Genomic DNA, 27,333 nt, shown 5'->3' on the forward strand with positions numbered 1-27,333 from the left:
ATTACAAAAAGTTATCACCTATGTTTGATTTTTTACAAATTAAAACCAGAGACTAAAACATTTTATTCTTGGTCTTTTCCTGGTTGTAGATTTTATTTTACTCTATTTTCTGTACATAATATTAGGACAGCCCGCCTGAGTCAACAGGCAGGAGCTGTTCCTTGCCTTCCAGGAGAATTTTCTAGACTAGGAGGCATATGCAAGGCTGGCTCATGGCGCAGGGAGGGGGAGGAGGTGAGCTGTGGTCAGAGCCTATGCTCGGTGAACCTCTGAGGAGGCGATGAAGAGGATGGTAGTGGTAGTGACCCTGATGAGATGTTGTAGAGTCACAGTGTACTACTTCAGGCTGTCGCCCCCTAGGGTTCGATGCAGTGAAAAGGTGACGATGAAACAAACCATGCAGAGCTTGTTAAATAAAGAACTTCTCTCCTTCACTGACTGCAGTCGCAGTACGTCCAGCAGCAGTTCGTACAAAGTGCAATCTCTCATCTCCCAGATAGTGGGCTATGGTGGCTGGCAATGTGGCAAAAGATGACACATCTAAACCCGATGGAGCATGCGTTTCATTTGCTTAAGACAAAAGTTTTGTCTTAAGCAAGTGAAATGCATGCTCGATCACCTTTAGATCTGGTTAATGACTCGGCCATTGCAGAATATTCTACTTTTTTGCCTTAATTAACTCCTGGGATGCTTTTGCAGTATGTTTTGGGTCATTGTCCATCTGTACTCTGAAGCACCGTTCATTCAACCTTGCTGCCTTTGGTTGAATCTTAGCAGAAGGTCTATCCCTGTAGACTTCAGAAGTCATCCGGCTGCTTCTGTCTTCAGTCACATCATCAATAAACACTAGTGACCCAGTGCCAGTGGAAGCCATGCACGCGCATGTTATCCACTGCCTGCACCATGTTTTATAGACAATGAGGCCATGAGCCAAGCCTTCTCCATACTTTCTTCTTCCCATCATTTTGGTAAAGGTTGTTCTTAGTTTCAGCCGCCCAAAGAACTGGGCTGGCTTCTTTAGATGTTTTTGGAAAGAGTAAATCTGCAAATAAAAAGGGGGTCAGTCAGCACATCCCAATGCACAGGTGCACGTTGCCATGGCTGACAGCACAAAAGAAAAAACAAACACAATGCAAAATCACTCTGAAAACACAAATAACAAAGAAAATCCAATTGTGTCACACTCACTACAGAAAATGTACTAATGCAAATGTTACGCTCATAAATGTGAGATTCTTGGCAAATACAATTTGTGCAAAATTGTTTGTGCCTATCTGCCAACGACAAGGCCATCTGTTTAGGACAGGAATCTCCGCTAAATATACCTCCTATGGTGCCATATTTGCCTCCATTAAATTCGGGGAATACAGGTTCCACATGCATGCTGATCCCACACTGTATTTTGCCTCTTTTGGTGTCATAATGGCTCCCCTTATATACAGGGAATGCAGGTCCCACACTGTGTATTTTACCTCTCCTGGTGCCAAATGGCCTCCAATATATGTAGGGAGAGCAGGGTACAGCTTTACACTTGTACTAATTAAAATCATCCTATGGGGCCGACAGGTTAGTAAGGAGTGCATGACCAGTGGACACAGCCACACATGCATTCCCTGAATTTAATGGAGGCCAGTATGACACCAGAGGAGGTAATATTTGATGTAGGTTCCTGTCCTAATAAGATCGCCTTTAGCATTATTATTAGTACATTTTCTCTAGTGAGTATGGCACGATTGTATTTACTTTGTAATTTGTATTTGCAGAGTTCTGGTGCATTTGGTTTGTTTTTGCAAAAGTCTAATCTGGGCTTTCCATTTTTGAGGCTGATGTATTGGTTTGCCCCTTGTGTTGAACCCTCTGGATTTTCTCCCATTAAAGGGTTTCTACCATTAGATTTACTGTGACTGATATTAGCGATGTGTCAGTAGTACATAACAGTAGGAGTCTTAAGAAGTCAGCAAAGAGCACTGACAATAAGCTCCAAAAGACACTAAGAAAAGGCCAGTGAAACTGAAAAATTTTAAATCACTAAATATGTGTCGGAGCACAATAAGAAAGTTTAGTTATGATTATTAAAAGTTAAGTTTTAGGTAAATTGGTAGGTGCAGGGAAAAAAAAGGTGTTAAGAAGTCCAAATAGGACATTAGTAGTAGATAGATGTTATATAACACACCGTATCCCTGTACTTAAAGGGAAAATTTAATGAGTTGAAGTTCAATAAAGGGTTAAAAATCCCAAATATTTCCTAATACCATAGGGAGATAATCTTTAGGAAAGAGGACAGTATACCCCAGACAGGTGTATAGAGAGTAAATGGCAGGTTTTCTCTCAAACCCCGCGACCACTCAAACATTTCTGGCTGAAGCAGGGAGAGTTTTTTCTATAGAATGTCTACCAGTGGACTGTTTGGATGTAGCTCAAGCCTTTAAAGAAATTAACAAAACGTACAAACGATATATACGAGGAGTATGGGAAACTGCCAGCCTGGAAACATACATTCAACAGCAAATAGTGTATAGGGGAATGAGAATCAACATAACCCCAAATTCCCATCAGGAAGACGCAGAGTTTATTAAGGGCTGGGAAATACTCCTCACAGAAAATTCATTGCGGATGCAAGCGTACCTCCTCGATTATGAACAAAAATCATTAGCAAAAATTACAACTCAATTGCAAAAAGAAATTCAGGAAATACAAACATTCAGAACCAAACCAGAGTTTGTAGAGTATGAACAAAAACTACAAAAGAACGTAGAGAGTCTACAGGGGGAAATTAAGGAGCGAAAACATAGGAAATATAACCGAGATAAAAAAGATTTCAATACCGGAAATATATACTTCAGAAAACAAGGGGGGCGATTTGCAGCTAGACCAAAAGAAAATTGGAGAGAGTACACAGATATATCTGAATCAGAAATTTCTGAAGTTGAAGGTAGTGATACACAAACTATAGCTAAGCCCAAACGTAGACCTAAAAATAAGCTGCCATACTCACAGAGAAGATACCCACAAAAAAGTTCCACTACTAACACTAATTCAGGCACTAGTGGAAATACGACATGGGCAACCAATCAAGAACCTGGTCCAAATACCTAAGCACAATATTCACAATTCTTACAATTTCCACAGCCATCCTCCTTATCTATACCAACAAATGTTACTTTGCAGCCCCAGAATGGGATACAGGGGAATTTTTTAGGACAGGGGATGGGATTACGGGACAGGGAGAAGTGGGGCTACAATCAAAAAATGTAAACACAAGAATACCACAAACAGTAGAAGGTAATATTGACCCCAATGTTGGGGCAATGCAAATAATTAATAAAACAAAGACAAACCTCACTGCGGAACACACTAGTCTGATTCAAAAAGGCCTCTCCTTCACCCCAGCACCGAGTTTCAACTGTTTCCTGTGGGTGAAGGACATCAACCTGTTTGCTAGGAAGCTAGCACTACATAAGGAGTTTAACTCCAGAGAACAAGTAGAAATAAATCTACAACGACGCGAGAGAGAGGCAGTTGAGACACTTGAGTGCTTATGGAGGGAAGGAGAAGGCGAACTAGTAGCTCCAAGCCCACCTTTCAGCACCCTAACCCCCAAGTCCAAATTTACCCCCCCCCCTTTGGGAAATATGCAAACATCCAAACATTTGTTGATGTAGTAACCAGAGATCTACAAAATATGAAAGCTCCAAAAAGGAATAAGTATAGTAATCTAAGTGAGGAAGAGCAGAGAGCTATGAAAGATCTGATGGAAAATGATGATCTGCTTATAAAACCTTCGGATAAAGGAGGGAATGTCGTGTTACTAGAAAGGAAAGATTATGAACAAATGATAATGGAACTTCTGAATGACAAAAAGACTTACAGGGAATTAAAATCAGACCCCACTGAGAAATATGTATTAGAACTAAAAAAACTTCTGAAAAATGCGAGAGATTCCAACTTAATAACAAAGGAGGAGTACAAAGTAATGTACAGGCCAAAACCAACTAGAGCAACCTTCTATGCCATTCCAAAAGTTCATAAGCAAAGGGAACCGATTCCAGGAAGACCGATTGTCTCAGGCAATCAAAGCCTATGTGAGAGTATAAGCGAATATGTGGAACAGGTCATTTCTCCATTTGTCAAAACTCTGCCCTCGTACTTGAAAGACACTAAGGATGCTGTCATCAGGTTGCAGGAAATTCAGGTCAATACACATACCTTGATAGCTAGTCTTGATGTCGAGGCACTGTATACGAGTATTCAACATCATTTGGGTATACAGGCAGTTCAATATTACTTAAATACAAAGGGAACACAACACCACAAGCACAATAATTTTGTTATATCACTATTAAAATTTCTGTTGGAGCACAATTATTTTTTATTTAATGGCAAATATTATTTACAGGTCACCGGCACCGCTATGGGCACGATTTGTGCACCAAGTTATGCAAACTTATTTTTAGGGTGGTGGGAAGATCGTTTAGTATTCACGGACACAATGGAAAAATACACACAGCACATATTATTTTGGGGTCGTTATATTGACGATATTCTAATTTTTTGGGATGCCACTGAAGCACAATTTTATGAGTTTGTATGCCAACTAAATGATAATCAAGTAGGCATGAGGTTTACAGCCGAAATACATACAAGCACATTGAACTTTTTGGACCTTAGAATTGACCTGCAGCCTGATGGCAGCATCCAAACTGAAATACATCGTAAAGTAACATCAACAAATAACCTGTTACACTGGCAGAGTTTTCACCCTGAGCCTCTGAAGAAGGGCATCCCGGTGGGGCAGTATCTCAGAGCCAGGCGGAACTGCTCCACCGAGGAAACGTTTCAAAAAGAGTGCAACATCTTGTACTCACGTTTTTATGAGAGAGGATACTCAAAGAAGTGCCTACATCGGGCCTACAATAGGGCCAGGAAAACAAAAAGACTTGACCTGTTGATGGATAAAAAAACAAATGAGGGAGCGAAAATTATACGATGCATTGGAACATATGATACCGAGCATAGTGCTATACAAAAAATATTGAAACGACATTGGCACATATTGCAAAATGATGTAGATTTACAACAAGTGATACCCAAATATCCCGCCATAACCTACAGAAGAGGACAAAATTTAAAAGAAAAACTAGTCCACAGTCACTATCAATCCCATGGAAGTAAAAATAAAAAAACTACCTGGCTGTCCCACAATGGGTCATACCCATGTGGGGACTGCGTTTTCTGTAGTAGGATGAAACCTACGAAGACATTTACTAATCCAGTGGATGGAAAAAACTATGAAGTTAGGGACTATATTAACTGCAAAACAAAGGGAGTAGTCTATGTCATTAAATGCGAATGCCCAAAGTTTTATGTAGGAAAGACCATTCAAGAGCTGAGGAGGCGCATATCAAAACATCTAAGCAGCATAAGCACCGGTGAGGATACCAGCTTAGCCAGACATATGAGAGAAAAACACAAAGAAAACAATACAGAAATTAAAGTTTGGGGAGTCATGAAGGTCAAAACAGGACCACGAAAAGGGGACATAGACAAGAAACTGCAACAAGAGGAAACGAAATGGATATACCTGTTGAATAGCCTGTCCCCAAATGGGTTGAACGAGGGGTTCACGTTCTCGTCTTTCCTATAAGATGTCACCCATACCTGAGAAAATGAAGAAAGAAAATAAGAAGATTAATATAAAAATAATTATAGATATTAAAATACGATACAGTTTGTATAGAGAATGAGCAACCTCACAGAGGCTAGACCAAAAATATAAGAGGTATCCCCCAATAAAAATCTAGAAAAAATAATAACATTATAATAATAATATTGAAAACATAAAGATATCCCCCAACAAATTCACAAAAAATAAAAATATCATAATAACAATAAAAACAATAATAAAAACAATAGAAATAATTTAAAACAAGGAGAAAAAACTACTGAAAGAGTCATTAATCTGTAGAATGAGGTATGTATAAAGGGAGGACTATACAAAGAATTAGAGTAAACAACAGAACAATAATAAAAAAATAGAGGAGGGAAAAATAAATAAATCCGAGGAGATGAATATAATGAAAAGGAGAAATAAAGAGCAGGGTGTCACTAATTGCCATGGAGCTAGGTATGTTAACAATTGGAAATTAAATCATCTAAAGAAGGAATAAAATCATGGCAAGACATGGCAAGAATAACCATCTAAGTCAAAAAAGCCCAAAGGCCATATACCTCCTATATCATAATCCCTACCCTATTATTTCAGTGTGTAGTGATGATGATAAATCTCATAAATAAGTTTACTCCCCAAGAAGATTCATCTAAATATAGATATGCACAGAAATATGAGTAAAATTAAGGGGGATAAGTTTAGATTCAAACTAATCCATAAGTTGGAAAGAAGATTCAAAATGAAGGAGACAACATGACAAAAAATTCGGAGGATACCTGTGGACAAGTAGTTAATGGTGTTGGAGAATAATGAGATATAAAACATAATGACGAATGATAATGCCAATAGGCTATGGCGGAGAGTACCTGGGCAATAGCTGGGTAGAAATATCGTGGGAGGTGAAGTCCCTGGGCATGCGCGATGTGGAGTTCGGATCGTGAACAGAGTGTGAAGACATGCGCATTGACACGGTGGCCGAGGGAGCTCCGACGTCACAAACATGCGCAGCGCTCAAGTATGACTCGCACCAATGAAAACGAGAGAAAGGGAAAACATCTGACGTCAGGGGGCGAAGTCAGCTCGTCACGCCCCTAATAAGGCGCATAACCAACGCATCACTAACAAAGGTCTTATAAGCCGGAAGTGAGGCAAAGCACGCACAAACACTGCCCTTACCCCTGAGGACGCCGTGATACGGCGAAACATGTCGGGGGGCAGCGTGAGGCTTGAATTTTAACACAGTTATCACTGAAACCAATGTGTAGAGGAAGACACTAGACACAATGCCATTATAATCCTGGGCAAGCGCGCAGCTCAGCATGGCAACAGAGTGTCAGAATTAAGCAGGAGTCTTAAGAAGTCAGCAAAGAGCACTGACAATAAGCTCCAAAAGACACTAAGAAAAGGCCAGTGAAACTGAAAAATTTTAAATCACTAAATATGTGTCGGAGCACAATAAGAAAGTTTAGTTATGATTATTAAAAGTTAAGTTTTAGGTAAATTGGTAGGTGCAGGGAAAAAAAAGGTGTTAAGAAGTCCAAATAGGACATTAGTAGTAGATAGATGTTATATAACACACCGTATCCCTGTACTTAAAGGGAAAATTTAATGAGTTGAAGTTCTTTTTACATTTGTCCCTGTGGCCGTTCTCATGAGAAATTTTTAGCCTCTAGGTGCTATGTGGGCGTTGATTCAGCACCTAGAGGCTCTGTCTTCTCACCCTTTATCCTGCCCCGCTCCTCCGTATAGCCCGCCCCGCTCCTCTTGATTGATGTCAGAGTTTGCAGCATCGATGACGAAATCCCGCGCCTGCGCCGTCCACTTCTGTATTCGGCGCAGGCGCAGTGAGTGAATGACGCACTTCTGGTGCCGGCTTCCTCAGTGTGACGTAGTCGGCGCAGGCGCAGTGAGGAATACGGCACCAGGAGCGCATCATTCACTCACTGCGCCCGCACCGAATACAGAAGTGGACGGCGCAGGTGCGGGATTTCGTCAGCGATGCTGCGAACCGTGACATCAATCAAGAGGAGCGGGGCGGTCTAGACGGAGGGGCGGGATAAATGGTTAGTAGACGGAGCCTCTAGGTGCTGAATGAACACCCACATAGCACCTAGAGGCTCATTAGCATATTGTAAAAGTGTTTTTTTTATGAGAACGGCCACAGGGACACATGTAAAAATAACACTGTTATGTAGTGCGGACATTAGCACATCGCGAATATCAGTCAGCTACATAACAGTACATCTGATGGTAGAAACCCTTTAAGTCTCCTTTTTTATGGTAGACTTAGATACTGATACATCTACTTCCTGGAGAGTGTTTTTCACTTGGGTGGATGTTGTAAAGGGTTTTTTTTATTCAGGATTATTGTAACTAGAGCAAATTTCTAAAAAAATTGATTTGGTTGGTTCGCTGAATATTCCGAATAGATTCAATTCGATCCAGGTTTATTCATGGTGAATAGCGTTAAAAAACAGCTATTTCCTGGCTGCAGAGCCTGTATAGTGGTGTAGAACAGTGATGGCCAGTTCGTCATGTTCGCCAGCAAACACATGCGAGCTGCCATCTTAACTCACAAGTCCGGCGAGGCACAGGTAAGCCCTTACCTGTGTATGCGCCGCGAGCCAGTCTGAAACAAATGCGGTCACCGGGAGCAGGCAGTTCCGAGAACAGCTGCCGGGGGCTTTTATTGGGCTGTTCTCGGAACTGCCTGCTCCCGGTGACCGCATTTGTTTCAGACCGGCTCGCGGCGCAGGCACAGGTAAGGGCTTACCTGTGCCTCGCCGGACTTGTGAGTTAAGATGGCAGCCCGCATGTGTTCCCGGGCGAACATGGCGAACTGGCCATCACTGGTGTAGAACACTGCCTTGCAGTAACACACATAGGGAGTCTGCTTTGGTAGTGAAATAATACTGTGAGTCCGTATGACACGCAGATGACAGGCGTCGCTCTTAGAATAACTGCACACTTCACTTATTTGGGCAGTCACGGGGCAAAGGCTGACTAAATAACTTAAATGTGAACTCAGCCTTACAGGTCGATGTTAGCGCCAAGAAGAAGCGCACTCCTTTTACACCGTCGCCAGCTGATTCCACGTAGATGTCTACAGAACCTGTTCTATTAAACACTTATACAAGTAGAGCCCCCTGACAGAGAGACCATAGAGACCAGATGGAAAAAAATGACGAATATTCTAAAAAATGTACTATACTCTATATATAAAAATGTACTATATTCTATAGTGCTATATATTCATTTTTGACCCACTTCGCATTGCTCGATTTTTACATTGCTGATTTTTTGGAATCAAGAAAATAATCTTATGTGATTTTTATATTGCAGATTTAATCTCGAATATGAATATTTGCAAATGTATGATGAATATTCTACCACATATTAGCAAAATATCGCAAATTCGAATATTGCCCCTGCCACTTACCACTAGAAGAAACCACAGAGTGGCCCAGTGATATAGTGATGAGGTGGCAGCAGCATGAAGAGACCACAGAGTGGTGCAGTGGCAACAGCATGAGGAGACCACAGAGTGGCCCAGAAACAGAGTGGGGAGGTGGGGGCAATACCAGTACCAGCTGAAGATGATGGCTGACAGTAGGAGCACTTGGCAGCAAGTGTCGCATCAGGCTGTTGGCAGCATCAGAATAGTAGCTGAAGCAGGTAGCCAGAAGAAACACGTCTCTTTTGTCAAAGTGTTGGTGTGGCACCATGGATGATCTAGTCTGATGTATCAGGCATTGGTGTTTGAAAATCCTAGCTGATCCACGCCTGATTCATTTTCACAAAGAATAGCTTCTCTATATTTTGGGTGGACAGGGGAGTTCTCCTTGGGGTAACTATGGCCCCCGCTGCACTAAACACCTGCTCTGATGACACACTGCTGGCCGGACAGGAAAGCTTGTCCAGGGCAAACTCGGCCAGTTGCGGCCACAATTCCAGTTTGGCTGCCCAGTAGTCCAGGGGATCTTCGATGTGGGGTGGCAGGGTGCTGTCCAAGTATGCCACCACCTGCTGGTTCAGGCGGGTGAAGAAAACTGCTCATCAGCGACTGTAGACTTAAGTTGTTGCTGATGGAGCTGGTACTGCTTCTGCTCCCTCAACCTCCAGCCCCCAGCAGCCATGGCAGTAGAATGTGAGCACAGAGGACCCCCCTGTCAGACCTGGGTGAGGATGGGTGATGTCTTACAAAGGCAGTGGCCAACTGACTACATAGGATGTCTCGATAACAGTTCAGTTTGTCCAGCAAAGGATCTAACATGGTGGAGAGCCAGTAGTCATCCCTCTGGTGAATGGTGACAATTCGGCTGTCACTACGCAAGCAAGTGAGCATGCATCAGGCCATTTGCGCAAGTGATTCGAAAAGGGACTCCCTGCACTTCATCTCCACTGCATACTGACACGGTGCATCTGGGTCCTCTGCCTCATTTTCCTCATCGCCCTGTAGCTCCTCTGGCTGCTCCTGCTCCTCCTCTCCTTTCACCTGTGTAGAAAAACCACCTATTTCTCTACACATTGCTTGTGCTCAAAAGTCCTCATCCTCCCCCTCTAGTTCACCCCCTACAGGGCTCATGTGGCCGTGAGATCTAGGCCCCATGTCTCCTGCCCCCTGGCCCGCTCTAAGATTTAGCCAGCATCTGTTCCAGGACATAAATCAGTGAAAAGATGTTGTTCATCCGGTAGTCCTGGCGACTGACGGACGAAGGGTGTGACGGACGAAGGCACGCCGAAACGCGCATTGGGGTAGCACCTTCCTGGGTGACATAGCACACGGTCTTTTTTGGTGAGTCTTCGCTTTCTCTTTTTAACTATACGACATTTGATTCAGGTTATTTTCATACCCAGTCATTATTTAGGTTTGCTCCTATTTTGCTTATGCTGCACTCGCATGCAAACCCTGTTTAATTTTTTGCCGTGTAGGTTTTCTTTTGATTGTTACTCATGCTGCATTTTTTGGTCAATGGCTGGTCATTGTACCGTATATAATTAATTCCATTGATCATTATCTTTTACATTTGGCACGTGTGCTATCCCAGGGTGGCGTTCTTTTTCTGCTTCCATTCACTTTTTAAAGGCATATCACTTATTGCTTTATATTTTAACCACCTCCGGACCGCCTAACGCAGATGTGCGGTCCGGAGGCTGCAGCGCTGCGCACAGTCACGCATATATGCGTCATCACGCGAGATTTCCTGCGAACGCGCGCACACAGGCGCGTGCGCTCACAGGAACGGAAGGTAAGCGAGTGGATCTCCAGCCTGCCAGCGGCGATCGCTCGCTGGCAGGCTGGAGATGTGATTTTTTTAACCCCTAACAGGTATATTAGATGCTGTTTTGATAACAGCGTCTAATATACCTGCTACCTGGTCCTCTGGTGGTCCCTTTTGTTTGGATCGACCACCAGAGGACACAGGTAGCTGTGCAAAGTACCATAAAACACTACACTACACTACACCCCCCCCTGTCACTTATTAACCCCTTATGAACCACTGATCACCCCTGATCACCCCATATAGACTCCTTGATCACCCCCCTGTCATTGATCACCCCCCTGTCATTGATCACCCCCCTGTCATTGATCACCCCCCTGTAAGGCTCCATTCAGAGGTCCGTATGATTTTTACGGATCCACTGATACATGGATCGGATCCGCAAAACACATGCGGACGTCTGAATGGAGCCTTACAGGGGGGTGATCAATGACAGAGGTGATCAGGGAGTCTATATGGGTGATCACCCCTCTGTCATTGATCACCCCCCTGTAAGGCTCCATTCAGACGTCCGCATGTGTTTTGCGGATCCGATCCATGTATCAGTGGATCCGTAAAAATCATACGGACGTCTGAATGGAGCCTTACAGGGGGGTGATCAATGACAGAGGGGTGATCACCCATATAGACTTCCTGATCACCTCTCTCATTGATCACCCCCTGTAAGGCTCCATTCAGACGTCCGTATAATTTTTACGGATCCACTGATACATGGATCGGATCCGCAAAACACATGCGGATGTCTGAATGGAGCCTTACAGGGGGGTGATCAATGACAAGGGGGTGATCACGCATATAGACTTCCTGATCACTTCCCTGTCATTGATCACTCCCCTGTAAGGCTCCATTCAGACGTCCGTATGATTTTTACGGATCCACTGATACATGGATCGGATCCGCAAAACACATGCGGACGTCTGAATGGAGCCTTACAGGGGGGTGATCAATGACAGAGGGGTGATCACCCATATAGACTCCCTGATCACCTCCGTCATTGATCAGCCCCCGGTAAGGCTCCATTCAGACGTCCGTATGATTTTTACGGATCCACTGATACATGGATCGGATCCGCAAAACACATGCGGATGTCTGAATGGAGCCTTACAGGGGGGTGATCAATGACAGAGGGGTGATCACCCATATAGACTCCCTGATCACCTCTGTCATTGATCACCCCCCTGTAAGGCTCCATTCAGACGTCCGCATGTGTTTTGCGGATCCAATCCATGTATCCGTGGATCCGTAAAAAATCATACGGACGTCTGAATGGAGCCTTCCAGGGGGGTGATCAATGACAGAGGGGTGATCACCCATATAGACTCCCTGATCACCTCCGTCATTGATCACCCCCCTGTAAGGCTCCATTCAGACGTCCGCATGTGTTTTGCGGATCCGATCCATGTATCCGTGGATCCGTAAAAAATCATACGGACGTCTGAATGAAGCCTTACAGGGGGGTGATCAATGACAGGGGGGTGATCAATGACAGGGGGGTGATCACCCCATATAGACTCCCTGATCACCCCCCTGTCATTGATCACCCCCTGTAAGGCTCCATTCAGACATTTTTTTGGGCACAAGTTAGCGGAAATTCTTTGTTTGTTTTTGTTTTTTCTTACTAAGTATCATATTCCACTAACTTGTGTCAAAAAATAAAGTCTCACATGAACTCACCATACCCCTCACGGAATCCAAATGCGTAACATTTTTTAGACATTTATATTCCAGACTTCTTCTCACGCTTTAGGGCCCCTAAATTGCCAGGGCAGTATAAATACCCCACATGTGACCCCATTTCGGAAAGAAGACACCCCAAGGTATTCCGTGAGGGGCATATTGAGTCCATGAAAGATTGAAATTTTGGTCCTAAGTTAGCGGAAAGGGAGACTTTGTGATAAAATACAAAAAAAATCAATTTCCGCTAACTTGTGCCAAAAAAAAAAAAAATTCTAGGAACTCGCCATGCCACTCACGGAATTCCTTGGGGTGTCTTCTTTCCAAAATGGGGTCACATGTGGGGTATTTATACTGCCCTGGCATGTTAGGGGCCCTAAAGCGTGAGAAGAAGTCTGGGATCCAAATGTCTAAAAATGCCCTCCTAAAAGGAATTTGGGCCGCTTTGCGCATCTAGGCTGCAAAAAAGTGTCACACATGTGGTATCGCTGTACTCAGGAGAGGTTGGGGAATGTGTTTTGTGGTGTCATTTTACATATACCCATGCTGGGTGAGATAAATATCTTGGTCAAATGCCAACTTTGTATAAAAAAATTGGAAAAGTTGTCTTTTGCCAAGATATTTCATTCACCCAGCATGGGTATATGTAAAATGACACCCCAAAACACATTCCCCAACTTCTCCTTAGTACGGCGATACCACATGTGTGACACTTTATTGCAGCCTAGGTGGGCAAAGGGGCACATATTCCAAAGAGCACCTTTCGGATTTCGCAGGCCATTTTTTACACATTTTGATTGCAAAGTACTTCTAACATATTTGGGCCCCTAAATTGCCAGGGCAGTATAACTACGCCACAAGTGACCCCATTTTGGAAAGAAGACACCCCAAGGTATTTCGTGAGGGGCATGGCGAGTTCCTAGAATTTTTAATTTTTTGTCGCAAGTTAGTGGAATATGAGACTTTGTAAGGAAAAAAAAATCATAATTTTCCGCTAACTTGTGACAAAAAATAAAAAGTTCTATGAACTCACTATGCCCATCAGCGAATACCTTAGGGTGTCTACTTTCCGAAATGGGGTCATTTGTGGGGTTTTTCTACTGTCTGGGCATTGTAGAACCTCAGGAATCATGACAGGTGCTCAGAAAGTCAGAGCTGTTTCAAAAAGCGGAAATTCACATTTTTGTACCATAGTGTGTAAACGCTATAACTTTTACCGAAACCATTTTTTTTTTTGCCCAAACATTTTGTTTTTATCAAAGACATGTAGAACAATAAATTTGGCGAAAAATTTATATATGGATGTCGTTTTTTTTGCAAAATTTTACAGCTGAAAGTGAAAAATGTCATTTTTTTGCAAAAAAATCGTTACATTTTGATTAATAACAAAAAAAATTCAAATGTCAGCAGCAATAAAATACCACCAAATGAAAGCTCTATTAGTGAGAAGAAAAGGAGGTAAAATTCATTTGGGTGGTAAGTTGCATGACCGAGTGATAAACGGTGAAAGTAGTGTAGTGCAGAAGTGTAAAAAGTGGCCTGGTCATGAAGGGGGTTTCAGCTAGCGGGGTTGAAGTGGTTAATCATGTTACAATAAAATTATATTTTTACATACAGTACTATGAGCTCCGTTTTCTTTGCTTTCCAAAAAAACCCATTGCTGCACGTTTACAGTTTGCACAAGAGCACCTGGACAGATGAAACCAAAGTTGAGTTGTTTGGAAGAAACACACAACACTATGTGTGGAGAAAAAAAGGCACAGCACACCAACATCAAAACCTCATCCCAACTGTGAAGTATGGTGGTGGGGGCATCATGGTTTGGGGCAGCTTTGCTGCGTCAGGGCCTGGACGGATTGCTATCATCTAAGGAAAAATTAATTCCCAAGTTTATCAAGACATTTTGCAGGAGAACTTAAGGCCATCTGTCCACCAGCTGAAGCTCAACAGAAGATGGGTGTTGCAACAGGACAACGACCCAAAGCATAGAAGTAAATCAACAACAGAATGGCTTTAACAGAAGAAAATACACCTTCTGGAGTGGCCCAGTCAGAGTCCTAACCTAAACCCGATTGAGATGCTGTGGCATGACCTCAAGAAAGAGATTCACACCAGACATCCCAAGAATATTGCTGAACTGAAACAGTTCTGTAAAGAGGAATGGTCAAGAATTACTCCTGACCGTTGTGCACGTCTGATCTGCAACTACAGGAAACGTTTGGTTTAAGTTATTGCTGCCAAAGGAGGTTCAACCCGTTATTAAATCCAAGGGTTCACATACTTTTTCCACCTGCACTGTGAATGTTTACATGGTATGTTCAATAAAAATATGGTAACATTTAATTATTTGTGTGTTATTAGTTAAGCAGACTGTGGTTGTCTATTGTTGTGACTTAGATGAAGATCAGATCACATTTTATGACCAATTTGTGCAGAAATCCATATCATTCCAAAGGGTTCACATACTTTTTCTTGCAACTGTATATATTGTGGGGTTTCACTCTGGTAGACAGGATTAGCGGATGCAGTATAGAGGCAACATCAAATTCTTTGGATCAAACAGTTCAGTGTTTTATTCACACTTTAGGCAAGTGACAAAACAAACAGTCATAAACAAGCAAAAAGTCACCTTGCAGTGTTGGTGGTAATTCACACTATGTGGCAATTCTGCCTCAAAGAGTCCTTGAGCATAGCAGCACCAACCTGTTTTCACGCCAAACAGGTAGAAAGCCTTCATCCAGACACAAGGCTCCCAAATCCCAACACAGAGACCTCGCTTCTGAGCCCAGCTGCCTATTTAAGGACAGCCAGGTGCTGCCAAAACCCGGACCGACACTTAAAATCCGTTCCGGTATTTGACCTCACCCGGCTGTAAATCAGCCCAGCAGCACATAATGGGAGGAAAATACCTGTTTACCCAGACAGAAACCTCTCACTGTGTCACTATATATATATATATATATATATATACAGTACAGACCAAAAGTTTGGACACACCTTCTCATTCAAAGAGTTTTCTTTATTTTCATGACTATGAACTATGAAAATTAACACATGTGGAATTATATACATAACAAACAAGTGTGAAACAACTGAAAATATGTCATATTCTAGGTTCTTCAAAGTAGCCACCTTTTGCTTTGATTACTGCTTTGCACACTCTTGGCATTCTCTTGATGAGCTTCAAGAGGTAGTCACCTGAAATGGTCTTCACTTCACAGGTGTGCCCTGTCAGGTTTAATAAGTGGGATTTCTTGCCTTATAAATGGGGTTGGGACCATCAGTTGCGTTGCGTAGAAGTCAGGTGGATACACAGCTGATAGTCCTACTGAATAGACTGTTAGAATTTGTATTAGGGCAAGAAAAAAGCAGCTAAGTAATGAAAAACGAGTGGCCATCATTACTTTAAGAAATGAAGGTCAGTCAGTCCGAAAAATTGGAAAAACTTTGAAAGTGTCCCCAAGTGCAGTCACAAAAACCATCAAGCGCTACAAAGAAACTGGCTCACATGCGGACCGCCCCAGGAAAGGAAGACCAAGAGTCACCTCTGCTGCGGAGGATAAGTTCATCCGAGTCACCAGCCTCAGAAATCGCAGGTTAACAGCAGCTCAGATTAGAGACCAGGTCAATGCCACCCAGAGTTCTAGCAGCAGACACATCTCTAGAACAACTGTTAAGAGGAGACTGTGTGAATCAGGCCTTCATGGTAGAATATCTGCTAGGAAACCACTGCTAAGGACAGGCAACAAGCAGAAGAGACTTGTTTGGGCTAAAGAACACAAGGAATAGACATTAGACCAGTGGAAATCTGTGCTTTGTGCGACACAGAAAAGGCGAACGGATGGACTCTACATGCCTGGTTCCCACCGTGAAGCATGGAGGAGGAGGTGTGATGGTGTGGGGGTGCTTTGCTGGTGACACTGTTGGGGATTTATTCAAAATTGAAGGCATACTGAACCAGCATGGCTACCACAGCATCTTGCAGCGGCATGCTATTCTATCCGGTTTGCGTTTAGTTGGACCATCATTTATTTTTCAACAGGACAATGACCCCAAACACACCTCCAGGCTGTGTAAGGGCTATTTGACCATGAAGGAGAGTGATGGGGTGCTGCGCTAGATGACCTGGCCTCCACAGTCACCGGACCTGAACCCAATCGAGATGGTTTGGGGTGAGCTGGACCGCAGAGTGAAGGCAAAAGGCCAACAAGTGCTAAGCATCTCTGGGAACTCCTTCAAGACTGTTGGAAGACCATTTCAGGAGACTACCTCTTGAAGCTCATCAAGAGAATGTGCAAAGCAGTAATCAAAGCAAAAGGTGGCTACTTTGAAGAACCTAGAATATGACAAATTTTCAGTTGTTTCACACTTTTTTGTTATGTATATAATTCCACATGTGTTAATTCATTGTTTTGATGCCTTCAGTGTGAATCTACAATTTCCATGTCATGCAAATAAAGAAAACTCTTTGAATGAGAAGGTGTGTCCAAACTTTTGGTCTGTACTGTATATATATATTTATTTTATTCCCCCCCCCCTATTAATACACCCCCGCCCCCTCCAAAAAAGGAAAACAATGTAAAATCAATGCAGAACGGCTAATAGGACGTACGTATCCTATTAATACACCCTGTAAATGGCTTTATCACAGAGAACTTGCACCCCAATCACAAGCAAGGTTTGCTGGAATTAGTCATGTATCATATAGTGCAAACAACCTAAAAACAATTTTGATCCCCAATAAGTGCAGCAAGGTGTAATAGAATCGCTCCTATTAGGCTACTTTCACACTAGCGTTTAAGTTTTCCGGTATTGAGTTCTGTCATAGGGTCTCAATACCGGAAAAGAACGCTTCAGTTTTGTCCCCATTCATTGTCAATAGGGACAAAACTGAACTGAACAGAAGTGAATGCTCCGAAATGCATTCCGTTCCGCTTAGTTGCGTTTCCAGACCGGAGAGCAAACCGCAACATTGCTTTCCGTCCTGGGATGTGGAACAAGACGGATCCAGCATGACCGCCAATGCAAGTCAATAGGGATGGATCCGTTTTCTCTGCCACAATAGAAAACGGATACGTCCTCCATTGACTTTCAATAGAGTTAATAACGGACCCATCTTGGCAATGTTAAAGATAATAAAACCGGAACCGTTCATAATGGATACAGACGGTTGTATTATCAGTAACGGAAGTGGTTTTTGCTGAACCCTGCCAGATCCAGCAAAAGCGCTAGTGTGAAAGTAGCCTTACCCAGGGTGTACACTCCCCTATTGCACCCTGCTCTTCTTTTTATAGCGTAGATGATTCCTCCATATCCTTTCCCTACACCTTGACTAATCTTTCCCTGAACTTGTAAATCTTTTTTTTAGCACAATGAAGTCTTTCCTAGCACTGCCCCTAGCGCCTGCTGACGTCTCTCCCTGCACTAAGTACACTGGAAATGGCAGAATCCAAGATGGCTGAGGCTATTTATAGGGCTGTGACATCACAGGGCTGGCTGGCTGGCTGCTGATTGGCTGCATGCATGGCATTGTGGGTGATCCCTCATTCCCAGAGTCTTTTGCTCCATGTCCTCACACGTGCAGCAGCCTTTTTAGGAAAAAATGCGATTCGTTACCATGAAGCGTGAGGAAATTCAGCGTCAGTGCAAATCGAATTTTTCCTAAAATTCGTATTGAATTCCACTTTGTCAGCTTCAATTCGCTCATCTCTAATTGTAACTCACTATTAATTGGCCTTCCCCTCACCAGACTCTCCCCTCCAATCTATTCTCAATGCTGCTACATTGTCTAACCACTACTCCGATGCCTCCGCTCTTTGCCAGTCATTGCACTGGGTGCTCATACAGTATAGAATCCAATTTAAACTGCTTGTCCTCCCCCACAAAGCTCTCCACAGTGCTACACCCCTTTACATCTCTTCCCTCATCTCTGTCTACCACCTTTCCCGTGTTCTCCGTTCAGTCTTACAACTGACTTCTACCATAATCCAAACCTCTCACTCCCGGCTACAAGACTTCTCCCGAGCTTCACCAGTTCTCTGGAATGCCCTACCCCAAGAAATACAGTTAAACGACAATGTACACAAATGTAGGTGCTCCCTCAAAACACATCTTTTTAGGGTGGCCTATCACATCCCCTGATCTAACTCCTCTCCATAGGTAGACCATCTGTCATTTCCTATATATAAAGATTATTATTATTATTACAGTCACCCACCACTGTTGTCTTCCATGGATATCCAGGCCTTTTTGAGTTCCCGAGCTCACCAGTGCGCTCTTATTTTATCCAGAATGTACCAAACTGTTGACTTGGCCGCTTCTAACATTTCCACTATCTCTCTGATGGATTTTCTTTTCAGCCTAATGATGGTGTGTTTCACTTTTATTGAGAGCTCCTTAGATCGCATATTGTGGGTTCACAGCAACAACTTCCAAATGCAACTGTCACACCTGGAATCAACTCCAGACCTTTTACCTGCTTAATTGATCATAGATTACAGAAGGAATAGCCCATGCATTAGAAACTTTTGAGATAATTGTCCAATTACCTTTAGTCTCTTGAAAAATAGGAAGCTGCATATTAAAGAATTGTAGTTCCTAAAGCCTTCCTCCAATTAGGATGTAAATACCCTCAAGTTAAAGCTGAGAGTCTGCACTTTAAGCCCATATTGATTATGTAACTGTATCCTGAACGTGTTTTGGTAAACAGCTAAAATGCTAAAACTTGTGTCAATGTCAAAATATTTCTGGAGCTAACTGTACTTGTTATCTGTCATTGCAACCCTGCCTGTTATGATAATGAGATGACTGCTGGGAAGTAATCTCTAAAGAATAGAAAGTGCCTGCCCAGTATGAGGCTTAAGGCAGTGTGAATTTTACAGGATTTATTATACTGTATATAGTGATATGGGAAATAGATAATAACCACCTAAATTCTTTAAAAACGCTTTTAACAACAACAAAAAAAGGTGATATAAACAAAAGTTTGTTTTCTGTTGACACATTCACTTTAAAAATAGCATGGAGGTCTTCTCTGATGGTGCAATAGAAGCCTTTGTGTGAATCAATCAGAGTCACTTCTGTTAATGCACACAACTAATCTATAGGGAAACTATTTATTGGCGTATACAATAAAAACATCTCAACATCTCATTGATTGACTGTAAAAGAATAATGACTGCGGCAGAGCATCTCCCCTTGCCGATACGGCAATTACAAAGATTAGACTGGAGTGCTGCCGCTATTACTACTAAGTGAGTGTAAATACAGATATGCAGCAAAAAAACTACAAATATAAATTCAATACTTACCGGAGCCCCTACTGGCATTGATCAGATAATTTCCTCTATGGCAATTCACTCTGCCAGCGACTTCTTTGCAAACCTAAAAGGCTAGAGAGGTGACAATAGACAACGCTACAGTGATTAAGTCTACTGTACTTCATCATGTCCACCCTCCGACTAGGAAGATGCAGACATAATCCTGGACAGTAATAAGCTATATTTCTGCCCGATGTGTGAAATTATGTTCTTGAGATCTGGACATTATTGTAACATATGTTTGCAGGATAGAGCTGTCATCACCTAGGAGTAAATTAATAAGAGCACATTTTCCTCTGCCGTCTCCACACAGCGGTAGACATATTCCACAGTATCGCTAATTACAGCTTCCCTCCATTGCAGAACCTGAAACTTTGGACAATACTTACTTATTAGAAAGACCCCTTCACAAAAAGCTGATAATTAAGTGTGGCCCCCTGTCAAGACCTCGAGCGATCAGCTGCTATCTGTGAGGAAACCCTGGCAGTAAGTGTTAAGTTTCCCTGCAGCGCCCCCATAGGAGAAGCTAAGAATTACATAGCACCCAATCAACGTCAATAGGTTATCTGTGTGATTTAGGACAGACTAGTCCTCCAGAGTGGTCCTAAAGGGTTGTAAATGCTCATAACTCTGGGCAGGAGATGAGGATCTTGAACAGAAGACCCACCCCCATTAACAAATAGGGTTTACAAAAATTTCATAAGTCACCCTCAGTGTATGCACACTTTGTACAGAAATGGGGGTGGACCACTCAACTACTATTATTTATTTATTTTATGCACTTATATAGCGGTACTATATTCCCCATATGTCTTTGAAGAGTGGGAGGAAACCCACGCAAACACGGGAGGACATACAAACTCCATGTAGAGGTTGTCCTTGGTCGGATTTGAACCTAAGAACTACAAGGCCCCAGGGCTAACCACCAAGCCACCGTGCTGCTACTATAAGGTGCTTAAGGGGACGGGCTGGCTGGCACCACCAGAGGGAGCTAAGTGCAAGCCATTTTACAGCTTCCATTGTTTTCAATGATAACTGTACACATTCCTGTGTACTCAGCTTCCCCTAGTGGCAGCTTCTGGCAGCCTGTTTTATGTAAAGGGAATGGGAATATTTATAGTTTTAATAAATACACTGAGAAATATGGCTTTCAGAATGAGTGCCATATCTATGAAGCACTTGTTCTACTTTTAAGGCGGAGGTGACTTTTTTCTCATGGGAGGCTGGGGGCTCATATTACATTTTGCTATGGGGCCCTATATAATCTATGTACGCCCCCGTACAACAGACTACCTTTCTATGCTATATACGCTTCATGTTCCTCTCCCTCAGGCATCATGACATCTAGAACTTCAATAAATAGAACCTCTTCTGCATGATCGGCGCTGGGTACAAGCCTTCTTCTAAATTCTATTAAACTGCTATCTTCTTATACATATCCTTCTGAGGAACCAGGGTTAGGAGCAATAGTAACCTTTGCGCCTCTCTATATGTCAGTGCTTTCCAACTTGGACTCAGTACAGCTAACGCTTTTATAGTAGGGATTGCAAACTGATTTTAGCCTTCTCATAAGGTTAGGCATCCATGGTGACGTTTCATCATACAAGCTCCATTCACTGAGTAGAGATACAATGTTTCCCTGCAGAGGGGAATATTTTGCAGCAATCACAGCAATGTCAACGCGGTCAAAATTCTTGCAGATATCACAGGTTGTTGTCAACTTTAAGGTTCCAGTTTTGACTATAACGTGACCTAAAGTCTCTATAGAGCTTTAGCCTTTATGCGTAAAGAGGTACAGATGTGTCCCTCCTCACCTTACCTCTTGGTTCATTATAACTAGAGATGTGTGGAACAAGATGATCAGCTTAAATTTTTTTTTTGCAATACTAGTCTGTCACAAGATGCTTATCCTCTGTACTATATATATCTCTGTCTTTAGGTGGCCACCCAGTGGTTATGTTGTGAATTGCAGCCTGTCTACTTACAGTATTTTTTTTATCATGTTGTGATGTTGTATTGAGTTTGTTTTAAGGAAAATTGGTGCTCTTAACTAAATTTCAGCTAAGGAAAGGGTGGACAAATCTGAATATCAGAGGGGAAAAATATTGGATTGTTGGGACCCTACTAATTGTTCGAATATTAGACGCTTGTTCCCATTGTTGCCCCATTGCATTCCCTCCCCCATGTCCATGAAAACTCCTAATTACTTTGGTCATGTGGGAGTGAAATCCCCCATTTTAGCACTTAGTGATGGTCCCAAACCTTCCGCCAGTTATCATCTATCATGTAGATAGGGCAGCACAGTGGCTTATTGGTTAGCATGGAGTTTGTATGTTCTTCATGTTTTTGTGTGGGTTTAGGCCTCCTGCACACGACCGTATGGCTTTTTTAGTGTTTTACGGTCTGTTTTTCACGGATCCGTTGTTTCCGTTGTGTTTCCGTTTCTGTTCCGTTTTTCCGTTCCGTTTTTCTGTATGGCATATACAGTATACAGTAATTACATTGAAAAAATTGGGCTGGGCATAACATTTTCAATAGATGATTCTGCCAAAAAACTGAACGGATACGGAAGACATACGGATGCATTTCCGTATGTGTTCCTTTTCTTTTGCAGACCCATTGACTTGAATAGAGCCACGGAACGTGATTTGCGGACAATAATAGGACATGTTCTATGTTAGAACGGCATACGGAGTATCTTCAGGTTTTTTTGCGGACCCATTGAAATGAATGGTACCGTATACGGAACATAAAAAACGGCCCGCAAAACGGAAAATAAAAACGTTCGTGTGCAGCAGGCCTTACTCTGGGGTCTCCGCTTTCCTCTCATGCTCCAAAAACATACTGATAGGAACTTAGATTGTGAGCTCCACTGGTGACAGCTATTAATGATCATGTCTGTAAAGCACCGTGGAATGTGTCAGCGCCAAATAAGTGAGTAAAATACATGAATAAATAGATAGGAATGAGTGATAACTATAGATCGCCTTGTCCATCCTCACTAGAAGCTCTCGTTTTATACAGACGTGGACAAAATTGTTGGTACCCTTTGGTCAATGAAAGAAAAAGTCACAATGGTCACAGAAATAACTTTAATCTGACAAAAGTAATAATAAATTAAAATTCTATAAATGTTAACCAATGAAAGTCAGACATTGTTTTTCAACCATGCTTCAACAGAATTATGTAAAAAAATAAACTCATGAAACAGGCATGGACAAAAATGATGGTACCCCTAACTTAATATTTTGTTGCGCAACCTTTTGAGGCAATCACTGCAATCAAACGCTTCCTGTAACTGTCAATGAGACATCTGCACCTCTCAGCAGGTATTTTGGCCCACTCCTCATGAGCAAACTGCTCCAGTTGTGTCCGGTTTGAAGGGTGCCTTTTCCAGACTGCATGTTTCAGCTCCTTCCAAAGATGCTCAATAGGATTGAGGTCAGGGCTCATAGAAGGCCACTTTAGAATAGTCCAATTTTTTCCTCTTAGCCATTCTTGGGTGTTTTTAGCGGTGTGTTTTGGGTCATTGTCCTGTTGCAAGACCCATGACCTGCGACTGAGACCAAGCTTTCTGACACTGGCTAGTACATTTCTCTCTAGAATTCCTTGATAGTCTTGAGATTTCATTGTACCCTGCACAGATTCAAGACACCCTGTGCCAGACGCAGCAAAGCAGCCCCAGAACATAACAGAGCCTCCTCCATGTTTCACAGTAGGGACAGTGTTCTTTTCTTGATATGCTTCATTTTTTCGTCTGTGAACATACAGCTGATGTGCCTTGGCAAAAACTTCGATTTTTGTCTCATCTGTCCACAGGACATTCTCCCAGAAGCTTTGTGGCTTGTCAACATGTAGTTTGGCATATTCCAGTCTTGCTTTTTTATGATTCGTTTTCAACAATGGTGTCCTCCTTGGTCGTCTCCCATGTAGTCCACTTTGGCTCAAACAACGACGGATGGTGCGATCTGACACTGATGTTCCTTGAGCATGAAGTTCACCTTGAATCTCTTTAGAAGTCTTTCTAGGCTCTTTTGTTACCATTCGGATTATCCGTCTCTTAGATTTGTCATCAATTTTCCTCCTGCGGCCACGTCCAGGGAGGTTGGCTACAGTCCCATGGATCTTAAACTTATGAATAATATGTGCAACTGTACTCACAGGAACATCTAGTTGCTTGGAGATGGTCTTATAGCCTTTACCTTTAACATGCTTGTCTATAATTTTCTTTCTGATCTCTTGAGACAGCTCTTTCCTTTGCTTCCTCTGGTCCATGTCGAGTGTGGTACACACCATATCACCAAACAACACAGTGATTACCTGGAGCCATATATATAGGCCCAATGGCTGATTACAAGGTTGTAGACACCTGTGATGCTAATTAGTGGACACACCTTGAATTAACATGTCCCTTTGGTCACATTATGTTCTGTGTTTTCTAGGGGTACCATCATTTTTGTCCATGCCTGTTTCATGAGTTTATTTTTTTACATAATTCTGTTGAAGCATGGTTGAAAAACAATGTCTGACTTTCATTGGTTAACATTTATAGAATTTTAATTTATTATTACTTTTGTCAGATTAAAGTTATTTCTGTGACCATTGTGACTTTTTCTTTCATTGACCAAAGGGTACCAACAATTTTGTCCACGTCTGTAGGTGTCCACTGTGAAGAAAAAATGAGGTGTTCCTCTCTAGTTATAAAAAGAAAGGCAATCACTGCCCTATAGCTACAAGCTTGATAAGTATAAGCTGAAGACTCTACAAGACAGTGATACGGTTTGGCTTTGGGAACAAAGACATCACTGAATGCTGCCTGATTAAGAAAAACTAAGGAAGAACAAGTGAATTTTCTGTTAGGAAATGTGCTCTGTATATTAGACATAATGAGCCGTACCCGCGGAGGCAGCTTCTGCTTTAATATGTGCTAATTAAAACATTATTCCTGTAGTGGACAGGGAATTGACTATAGACTGCAGAAGAAAATTAAGATGCCCAAAAGTATAAAGTTATTTTCATCTCACTAAAGGTAATTTACCAAGAACAAAACATGAGACGTGCAATGCATTTAGCTGCATAAACAAATCTGCAACATTGCAAAAGTAGCCCTGAGTCAAAAAGGGACATGCAGCTCTTAATTGACTCACACAGGACTCTCTTAACATATGCCCCGGACTATAGTTTTGCCTGATCCCTCAGTACTCCACGCTGGTGTCTCTGGTCCTAGTGGGGCAGCTAACAATCACAATGGGAGATAGCGGCCTGGTGGTTCCCCTGCAGCGAAGTCTAGATCTATGTACATGGGTTGAATTGTGAATACCAGGAGACTGCCAGGATAACTTCCATAGGTTGTTACTCACGGTTGGTAGACGCAGTGGTTCGACTCTCATTGATGGTTGATAGACGTAATAATGGTCCCACAGTCATTGATGTTTGGTTGATGTATTGGCTGCACACTAATTGAAAGCTGGTAGACACAATGGTTCCACAGTTATTGATGGTTGGTACGTGTAGACACAGCAAGGGTTCCACACTTATTGATGGTTGGTACGTGTAGACACAATAACAGTTCCATACTCATTGATGGTTGGTATAAGTAGTGGTTTCACACTCATTGATGATTGGTTGATGCAATAGTTCCATACTCACTGACAGTTGGTAGATGCAATGGTTCCTCACTCATTAAAGTTGGTAGACACAATATTTTCACACTCATTGATGGTTGATAGATGCAATGGTTCCACACTCAGGTTAACATTTGGTAAACACAATGGTTCCACAGTCATTGATGGTTGGTAGATGCAGTAGTTCCACACTCAGGGGTGGTTGGTAGATGCAATGGTTCCACAGTCATTGATGGTTGGTTTATGCAATAGTTCCAAACTCATTGACGGTTAGTAGACACAATAGTTCCACTCTCATTAATGGTTGGTAGATGCAATGGTTCCACTCTCATTGATGGTTGGTTGATGCAATGGTTCCACAGTCATTGATGGTTAGTTTATGCAATAGTTCCACACGCATTGATATTTAATAGACACAATGGTTTCACACTCATTCATGTTAAGTTGATGCAATAGTTCCACACTCAATGACGGTTGGTAGACAGAATGGTTCCACACTCATTGATGTTGGGTTGATGCAGTGGTTCGACACTCATTGACGGTTGGTAGACACAATGGTTTCACACTCATTGATGTTGGGTTGATGCAGTGGTTCGACACTTATTGACGGTTGGTAGACACAATGGTTTCACACTTATTGCCAGTAACAAGTACATTCTAATTTAAAATGTATGTGTTGCCTGAGGTAGTATTCAGGAGTATTCAGCTAACCACAGGTAGTTGATAAATGTTTGAGTGGGGTGGGGGTCTGAATGCTGTGATCCCAAATGATCTTGAGAACGGGGGTCTTATATCCTCTATTTGAATGGAGCAGAGGTTGAGCATATGCATTGCCACTCCTATTGAAACTCTATTGGACAGCTGGAGATAGGGCTGTACTTGGCTACCCCTGGCAGGCCAATATAGGTTTAATGGATCGTAAATGCACTTCTTCAACTTCCACTCCATTAGATCAGGGGCACAAATCCCCATATTGAGACCATTCAGGAAACCTGTCACCTATCCTGTAGACAAATGTTAAGTTCTAAATCTGGGAATGCATCTTAAATGTTTTTTTTGTTTGTTTTGGGGCAGGCACTTTCACTAATTGTGAACATTTCTGTACCTGGAGTTCACTTTACATTTAGCTGCAGACTGGTGGATCAGGGCTTCCCACCACACAGGGCACCATTATTACATCTCACAATGGCTCCATTAGGATTGTAATATTAAAGGGATCCTAACACGTTGAACATGGTGTATGAGCTGCAGGTAGCAGGTTATAAAGCAGGAGGAACTGAGCAGATGGATATATCTGTTTTTTTGGGGGAAAAATTCAGTATAACTTGTATTTTATACATTTATATCCCAGCTCATTCAGATATCTGTCAATCACTGATAGGACAGCCTCCTGGACTTCATAGCCTAGAATGAGCAAGAAATTATAAGTAAAAATGCAAGTTTTATTGAACGTTTTCCCATAACATTATATATCAATCTTCTCATCTCCTTCTGCTCTATAACTGGCTGCCTGCAGATTGCGTTCCCTTTAAGGCCCGACGCTCATGTGAAGTCTGGGCAGGACAACACAATCTGCTCAGAATCTAAACTAAGAGAATGAACCCCCTGCCATCTGATTATCTGATACAGTCTATAGAGTGCATTCTGTCTGATTACATGAATGATCACAGGGAAGGAACAGATGCTCATTGACACATAATGCTGCCATAAAGAAGGTGTTAAATGTTTCTAAATGTTCTTAATCGTGATCTAAAAATTAGCGAAAA

The sequence above is a fragment of the Bufo gargarizans genome, chromosome 6 (assembly GCF_014858855.1).
Source record: "Bufo gargarizans isolate SCDJY-AF-19 chromosome 6, ASM1485885v1, whole genome shotgun sequence".
Taxonomy (NCBI): Eukaryota; Metazoa; Chordata; class Amphibia; order Anura; family Bufonidae; genus Bufo; species Bufo gargarizans.